The following is a 9,456-nucleotide window of genomic DNA, read 5'->3' as shown; positions in this document are numbered from 1 at the left end:
TACAAAATAATTTATGAGTGGTTAGATACATTGTATCTTACCTATTTTGTTTTGGATTGTTGGATCTAGGGTTTATTCTAAGGTAGTGGAAGAAGTTCTACATATAGGAAAGTAGACGAAGGAGCTAATAGTTCATCGTGAATTGGAGAAGGATTCGATGTTAGAGCAAGCAAAGGAATTCAGTATGATTGGGTAAATCTTAACTTATTCATATTTATAAATCCTCTAACGAGGTGGCATTGACATAAAATGTTTGAATTCCTCTAACTAGTCTACTCCTGATAGAGCAAAAGATCCTAATAGGTCTAAAGGCAAATCCCTGAATAAAATTACATAAGGCAAGAGCCTACAACACAACGGTGTGAGCCTTTTATTTGTGAAGTCTTGGTTTTGAGTCTACTCAAGCCTAATAATAATTAATCACAAATAATAATAATAATCAATCTTGGCTTCGACCTCTTACCGATCAAACAAATTAAAATTATTCACAAAAAAGGGTTGGGGAATACAAAATCACCCTAGTCATACGCACAAAACTTGGAAATCCAACAACAATCCTAGAACTAAAATTGACTCACACTACTAAGGTAGTACCAAAATGGGGGGGAGGATCAGGATCATTATGTTTACCCCATACATCAACAAGGTCTAGGTAAGGGTCTAGAAGGGACCAACCATCTTCTACTTTATTTAATTTTTTTGTCTCTTTCCTTGTGGGAGAAATGGCTAGAGTCAACTTTGAGAACCACTTGGAAGAAGTGGCCCAACCAAAATCTTCACCAACATTCAGTCAACCATAGCCACTCAGAGTGGTGAGAGACATGTTGCCATTCGACCAAGCATCTATAGAACCACCATGGGGTAGGGAAGCTAAGAGATAGCTTTGAAAACTTCTTCCTTCACCAGAGGGATGAAAAGGGGCCATGGATTGTGATGCCTAAGAGTAACAGGTGGAGGAAATGTGACCACGATGGCACCCACAAGGCAAAGATCTATTACATGAAACACAAATGTATGGTGGGACTCTAAACATCTATTACAGGAAACAAAAATATATGGTGGGACTCTATGAGCCGTACATGGGACATTACCTCAATGCTGAAGTATTTTCTGCAACTCAGCCACTTTATTTGCTTCCACCTAAATCTGCAACATAACATTATTACCCACACGCACTATTGTACATGGAAACATTTATATCAAGATAGTTGTGACTCAATAATAGCACATATTTATCCTTCCAAAGAGTAAAGAGGATTTCCATCCTAAAAGCATGTCATATTTGCAAGAGTTCGAAGGGAAATCTAGGTGAGTCTCCTAGCAGGATCATATGCTAGGAGAAGGGTTTAGGCCTAAACAATAAAACAAACCATCAATCCAAATCCAATATTGTTGGGATCTTCTGCAATATTAAAAAATATGAATGGAAGTCTTAAGTTTCCCACAAAAAGGGTAGTGAGGATCTAACACGCTCAAATGTTGAAGCCTAGAACCCAAGGGCAAGCCTTATAAAAAAATACACCAGACGAAGTGACCCACTTTGGGTTCTACAATGGTAGACCAAACTATAAGAAACTTGTGTCGTCAAGCAAACTAGAAAAAATGCAAATGCTATCACTGGTTTGAGGTGGAAACCAAGGGCAAGTGGGGAACCAACCAATGATATCCCATCTTAGGGTTGTAGTTACAAAATGAAGTACATAGAAACCAATGCCAATCTTTCCACCATGGCTTGACAAAAAGAATGTCAAGCTTCTACAACATATTTAGAGGCAATATCAACACCACTAGGTCAAAAGCATGTTGATATGGGCGATCAAGATGAAATTGGAAATCTTCCCAAGGGTGAAGATTCATAGTAGCATGAGAAAAAAGATATCTTGAAGTGAAAATACCACATTTATAAAATTTTAGAGCATGAATCCCTAGAACTTTAAATAATGGAAGTCTATGTGATTGAATTATTAGAGACTATTGGATGTTATGTTGGTTGAATGAGAGGTCATCAAAAAAATTGACCCCATCCCAATGAAGTCAAGGTTTGAGAGCCTCTCAGGCATGGAAAATGCTTTTGGAAAAAAAAAAGTACCTTGGATTTGGACTGCTTCTCTCATAACCAGAAGGGTTTGGAATCTAATCCCCTTCCAAGTTTGTGTGTGGATAGGATGCCCAAACAAAATCTAATACCTAAGAAGAATATTGTAGGCCTCATTTTCAAAGATGGCTCTAATAAGCCATTTAATGCACAAGGAAAAACCTTTCTCTCAAGTAGAAAGAAGGCCAAGGCTTCCAAATTCCGTGGGAAGAAAACAATACTCCCAGGCAACTCTATGAAATTTGTGTTGTTCAACTCTAAAGGTCCATAAGAAGTCTTGGAAGAGCCTTTCAAGCTTGAACTATAAAAGGCTTTGGCAGGAGCCTAACATGAAGAGTATAACACATGAGAAACTACCACAACTTTGGAACAAATTTGGAATTTACCAACTAGGGAAAACAGCTTGGTGATCTAGTAAGAAAACTTCTTCTCAATCTAAGCAAGAACAACATTCCAGAGGTCAACAAGTGAAACTTGGAAAGCAAAGAGAATGCCTAGAAAACATAAAATTTCCCCACTTTCACCCATATAGGAGAATCCAAGGTGGAGAAAAAAGAAATGATTGCTTCTAACATTGGGGTTTATGTCACTAAATGGTTAACCCAAAAGATTGAAAAATAGTGTTTAAGACATTGAAGAGTTGCTTGAACATTGTCATCATCAAAGTAAGGAAGGAATCATAAGCAAAGTGACCATTGCAAAGTTGAGAAGTTAACTCAGGTAGGAAAATTCCCCCATGACCAACGAAATAGTAGAATGGTTTATTTAAAAAGACCAAAGGTAGAGGATTTTCAACCATTGATGGTGAAGCAAGTAGAGAAATCCCCAAAGAATACTTGAATATATTGAATAAATTTGGACCCAAACCCAAGCGTCTTAATTATTGCAAAAATAAAAAGGTTGATCAATGAGATCATAAGGATTGGTGAAGTCCCTATTTATAAATAGGACATTTTGTTTGGAGTGACAAGCTCATTCCATACCTTCCTAGATAATAGTATTGTTGTCGAGGATGAATCTTGATTTGCTAAAACCAATTTACGTAGGCCGAACAATAAGATAAGATAAGATAACATAATGATATTAATGTCCAACAAGAGACCAACTAGGGTCTATGGGACTGAAAGATACAATAGTATAGAAAAGATAAAAATAGTGGGAGCACCAAAAAGGCATCCAGAGAAAAGAAAAAACAAGGAAGGATATGTCTAATCTTGAGAGCCAGGGCTTTGACAATAATCTTATTGGGGACATTAAGTAAAGTGATGGGTATCCAATTGTCAACGTCCACTAGATCCCCTACCTTAGGGATGAGATTAATGTTACTTGTATTAATAATTTGGCCCAAAGTCTAAGAATGAAAAGCTTCCAAATAGACCTTATGCAGGTTCAACACAAGGCCAAAAGGCTTTATAGAATGATCAAGGAAAGTCATCACAACTAGAAGCCTTATCATTGACCATGTAAGAAACATCTTCATTGAGATCTTTGAGTGTGAGCATATGATCACATAAAATCTTTCAAGAATTTGAAAGCCGAGAAGGAACAACCGTAAGGAAACCCTTCAATGCTTGGTCTTTGGCAAGGGAACTCTCTTGTGCAGTGAACACCTCATAATGCTTGACAAAGGCTTGAAGAATACTCGATATCTCAAAGAGCCTCATTTGACCATCCTTAATGATCTTGATACTATGAGAAGACTAACAATCCCTAAAAGAAAGGAAAAACTCCTTAGAGGCTCACTCACCCACCTTAAGCTAGTGTCAACTGGCTTTAATTTGAGCTCCTTAGGCAACATGATGATCAACAACTTTCTTTTGGTGGTGAAGCTAAGAAAACTTGACTTACAAATATAAGTAGAAGAGTTTTAAAGCCAAGGCTTTGGTGGCGTCACACAAATCTTTGGTGTTTGCGACATAGGATCATCGAGGGTACATTGCCAACAATTTGTCGCAAAAACCTTAGAGTACAAGTGATAGCGTCATTCCACCAAGAAATTCAACTTGTTGGCTAAGTTGGCCTTAAACTCCAAATTTTGAACCCATTTAAATGTGGGCCATAGTGAGTTGGTGATGAAGTAGTCATAGTGGGTTGGTGATGAAGTAGTATGTGTTCAAAAAGAACTGAGTCTTGGAGGGAGACACTTGAGTTATATGTCATTTTTACCCAGATATTTTACTACGAGAGCTAATTAAATTAATTCTAGAGAGAGAGGGGAGGGGGGTTTAATTTCCAACTATTCAAAACTACCTCTCTATATGTACTTTTCTCTCTCCCCGTACTCAAATTCCTCTCTCACTATGTACTTTTCTCTCTCCTCGTACTAAAACCACCTCTCTACATACTAAAACCTTCTCTCTCTCCGTACTAAAAGTTTTCTCCCTCCACATACTAAGGATCTCATTCTCTTACTACGTACTCAAAATACTCTCTCTACGTACTAAAACTTTTCACCTTAATCTTAACCCAAACTCCAACTTTTAAAACAACCACTGGTTGGAAATAAAGTCCACAAATATAATCTAAAGATTGGTTTTATCTAGAAATGAGGTCATCCTTACAAAGTATATAGGTACCATTTGGCACTTGCAAGTTAGTCCCAAAGATTTTGAAGGTTGCATGACTTCCATTCAATATCAATGTGTATTTCCACCGATGCTTGGAATTTCACAACAGTTTGACAGAAAAGTGAAAGCACGCAAAATGTTTGCCAAAATGTCTTCTGAGATTGCATAAGCATGGAAGCATAGACAAGTGTGCGAACCATTCGACAAAATGCTTCAATGTCCATCTCGTACACAAGAAAAGTCTGCAAAGTTTGGAATTAATACTATGGTGCAAGTTGCCACGTGACATAGTGTCTTGGAGAAGAAACTCGTTGCATACTAAATATTAGTTAATGAAAGAAGCCAAGACACATCATTGTGAGAAAATGATAATGGTTGTCTGCAATGAATCATGTGTATTGAATTTTCAATTTCACTTGAACAGAAATGTCTTTATTCAGCCCATAGCACAGTCGATGGTCTTAGATGATTAATTCTCAATGACTTGGACAATCTGCATAAGGAGGGTGTTTTAATGCTAATATGATGAAGCAAACATCATGCATCATATTCAATTGGTCAAGCCAAACAAGGCACATGAACTGTTTGACATTTTGTCCTCAATCTAATGCAGTCGTGAGTGTGAGGCCAAGCTCGTGAACAATTTTCCTCCAGTGAATGTGAGTGATAGGTGTAAGAGCTGAGTTCCCAATGGTTCCATGAACACTAAGACCAAGCATGTGAACTATTTGACTGAATTCTTCAACTCCCTAATCGATGGAAATGGTAATTGTTTATGAAATCTTGCCCAATACAAAAAAAGAAAGCTATGAATGATGCATGAAATCCATTTGGCATGATACTGTTGGGAATGCGTGTATAACTCAAATGAAGATGTGAGCATCATATTGTTCATCAGCATACCTTATTCATGCTTTGAATCCATGAAGAATGGACTCCAAAAAGGCACTGAGCTATTTTGATGGGGACACAACCCAACAACCAGAATAGACACAATAGAAAGGGGAAATTATATTAACTGAGAAAATAAGCTGGTACAAACAGTGCAGAGAAAATAAACTCAAAACATGCCCTGCGGGCTTACAATAGCATAAATCTGGAGAATATTTCTCCTTTTAGCACCTCCTCTCAAGCTCCAATCCGAACTGCCTTTTACAATGCCAGAAATCTCCTTAAATAGACCCTGGAGGGTTAAGGACTAGGAGTACATTCTAGAAAGTGCTAGTAGGCATCCACCGACAAAATAGAAGGTTCCGAAAGCTGCGTTAGAAGTCGGTGCAATTCTAGAAGAATCCAGAAACGGTAGCCGAACTTCCGGGAGGCATAACTTTTGAACCGTAACTTCGATTGACGAACCGTTTACATTTTCGAAAAGCTCTCGAAGCGCTCTATAGCCCTATGGACAAGCTTCGCTCGTCCCCCATTTTTTGACCCTTTTCGAGGTCATTTAATGCCACAAACCTGACTTTGAAGCATTCTTAGGGGGTCTCCAAAACCCAAAAAACTGCAATAACTTTCAAACCGTGGGGCCTTTTGACCTGATTCTTTTTCTGGAATGCTCTATATCTCGATTACATTCATTTGGCCAAGTCACACCTTCTAGGTCACCAAAATGATGGTCAAATTGCATGCTCCTATTTTTTTAGGATTTTTAAATGCACTGATAGTTGAACTATGAGAGTTGGAACCTTTATTTGAGCCAAATGGGTATCCAAAAATGTAAAGACATAAAATAGAAACTAAGTCTAAGTACATTTTTTTTGGGTGACACAGGATTGCCCTTATACCTCTGGATGCTCCTGCATCAGACACCCAGGGTAGATTGAAAAGTGACCCTGTCACTTTATGGATGGTAGAGGAAATCCCAAATGGGAAACCTCTGCTGCTGAAATCCAAGTTGAGTCTTCGATCGGTCGTCCTTTCCATTTGACCAAATACTCTTCATACTGCCTGTTTCTGGTACTCCTACCCACACGATGATCTAGAATGTCTTCTATCTCCTCCTTAGAAGTAGGAATTGGACATGGCTCTAAAACCAGCTCCTCATTTGCACCATCATCATGATACTCCATTAAATCTGCAATGTTGAAAATGGGAGAAATGTGAATACCATCTAGCAGCTCTACCTCATATGCATTTCCTGAGTTATGTTTCTTCAAAATTTTGCAGGGGCCAAATTTCCTCATTTTCAGCTTGTTGTAAGTACCAACTGGAAATCTTTCTTTTCGTAAGTGCACCATGACTAGATCCCCTACTTGGAATTCCTTATGTCTTCTCCTTTGATCAGCCCTAGCTTTACACTCTTGATTCATCTTGATAATGTGTGCTTGGACCTCCTCATGTAGACGCTTGATGTGTTCAGCAAATTCCTCAGCTTTAGCACTTGTTCTCTCCCCTTGTTCTATCTTCCTCAATTCTGGTGTAGTCCTTGGGCTATTCCCATATACAATTTGAAATGGTGATTTTCCAGTACTCCTATTTACAGAGTTATTATAAGCAAACTCTGCCTGTGGTAGAATCAAATCCCATCCCTTGGGCTTATCTCCAACTAAACATCTCAGCAAATTGCCCAGACTTCTATTTACCACTTCTGTTTGGCCATCAGTCTGTGGGTGATGCGTGGAACTGAATTTCAAGTCTGTTCTCAACTTCTTCCACAATGTCCTCCAGAAATACCCCACAAATTTAGTATCTCGGTCAGAAATTATACTCCTTGGAAGACCATGTAGTCTTACCACCTCTTTGAAAAACAAGTCTGCAATATGGACAGCATCATGAGTTTTGTGGCATGGAATGAAATGTGCCATTTTGGAGAACCTATCAACCACCACGAATACTGAGTCATTACCCCTTTGTGTCCTAGGCAATCCAAGAACAAAATCCATACTTATGTCCTCCCATGGCCTTGATGGAACAGGCAATGGCTGATATAGGCCAGTATTTTGACTAAACCCCTTGGCCACTTGACAAACCTGGCAACTCTGTACAAACTTCTTCACATCCTGTGTAATTTGAGGCCAAAAATAATGTTCTCTAAGAATGGCAATGGTCTTATCCCGACCAAAATGTCCTGCCATCCCTCCACTGTGTTTCTCCTTAATCAAATTTTCCCTCATGGAACTCCTTGGAATGCACAACTGACTACCTTTGAACAACATGCCATCCTGAATCAAATAGTCTAACCACTTGGTTCTATCTACAGCCACAGGTTCTTTACAAGCTTTCCATGCTTCAGAAAAATCAGGATCCTCGGGGTACAAATTCTTGAGTTCATCAAACCCAACTACTTCAACCTGCATTGTTGTAAGCAACAACTGTCTCCTACTTAATGCATCTGCAACCCTGTTAGATTTTCCACTTCTATGCTTTAACACAAATGTATAACTCTGCAAGAATTCTACCCACTTCATATGCCTCTGATTCAATTTACCTTGGCTATTTAGGTACTGTAATGCCTGATGATCAGTATACAAAACAAATTCCTTTGACAATAAATAATGCCTCCATTTCTTTAAGGCCTGAACTATTGCATAGAACTCTTGATCATAAACAGAATACTTCTTCTTTGCATCATTCAATTTTTCACTAAAATATGCAATAGGCTTACCTTCTTGGCTTAATACAGCCCCAATAGCGCTACCACTAGCATCACAATCCACCTGGAATACTTTTCTGAAATCTGGAAGTGCCAACACAGGCTGTTCAGTCACCTTCTTCTTCAGCAATTCAAAACTTCTCGTAGCTGCTGTAGTCCATTTGAACTCTTTTCTATCCCCTCTTATTGTATCAGTTAGAGGTGCACATATGCCACTAAAATTCTTAATAAACTTCCTGTAAAAACTAACCAGACCATGAAATGATCTTACCTCAGTAGCAGACCTTGGAGTAGGCCATTCCAAGATGGCTTTTACCTTCTCTGGATCCATTTTGAGACCTTCAGGTGATATAACAAATCCCAAATAGACTAACTCCCTTTTTGCAAAGACACACTTCTTTAGATTAATTAATAGTTTCTCTTCCCTTAGCCTTTCAAAGACACTACGAATATGTAGTAAATGTTCTTCCAAAGTCTTGCTGAAAATTAAAATATCATCCAAATAGACAATAACAAATTTTCCCAAGAACTTCTTAAGTACCTCATTCATGAGCCGCATGAAGGTGCTTGGGGCGTTCGTCAATCCAAAGGGCATGACTAACCACTCATAAAGACCCTCCTTGGTCTTGAAGGCTGTTTTCCACTCATCTCCTTCTCAAACCCGTATCTGATGATAACCACTCTTCAGATCTATCTTTGTGAAGTACTCAGCTCCACTCAAGCAGTCCATAAGATCATCCATCCTTGGCAAAGGAAATCGGTACTTGATGGTTATCCTATTTATAGCTCGGGAATCTGTACACATCCTCCACTCTCCATCCTTTTTTGGTGCAAGTACTGCAGGTACTGCACATGGACTCAGGCTCTCTCGAATCAAGCCCTTCCTCAATAGCTCCTGAACCTGTCTATTTAGCTCCTCTGTTTCAGTAGGAGTCATCCTGTGAGCAGCCTTGTTAGGCAAACTAGCTCCTGGAATCAGATCTATCTGATGACTGATTTGCCTTACTGGTGGCAATCCATCTGGAACATTATCAGAGATAATATCTCCAAATTCCCCTAGTAAATCTGAAACTTCAAATGGTATTTCACTACTACCTTCTTTATCTTTCCTAGGAATCAAAGCATAGCACATACGCTGATGTTTCATGCCATCTAAAAACTTCCTTCCATCAACAAGACAAATCCTAGCACTGCTACAT

This window comes from Cupressus sempervirens, chromosome 9 (assembly GCF_028749045.1).
Source record: "Cupressus sempervirens isolate cs-2001-9-10 chromosome 9, ASM2874904v1, whole genome shotgun sequence".
NCBI classification, from domain to species: domain Eukaryota; kingdom Viridiplantae; phylum Streptophyta; class Pinopsida; order Cupressales; family Cupressaceae; genus Cupressus; species Cupressus sempervirens.
This window is presented reverse-complemented; position numbering follows the sequence as displayed.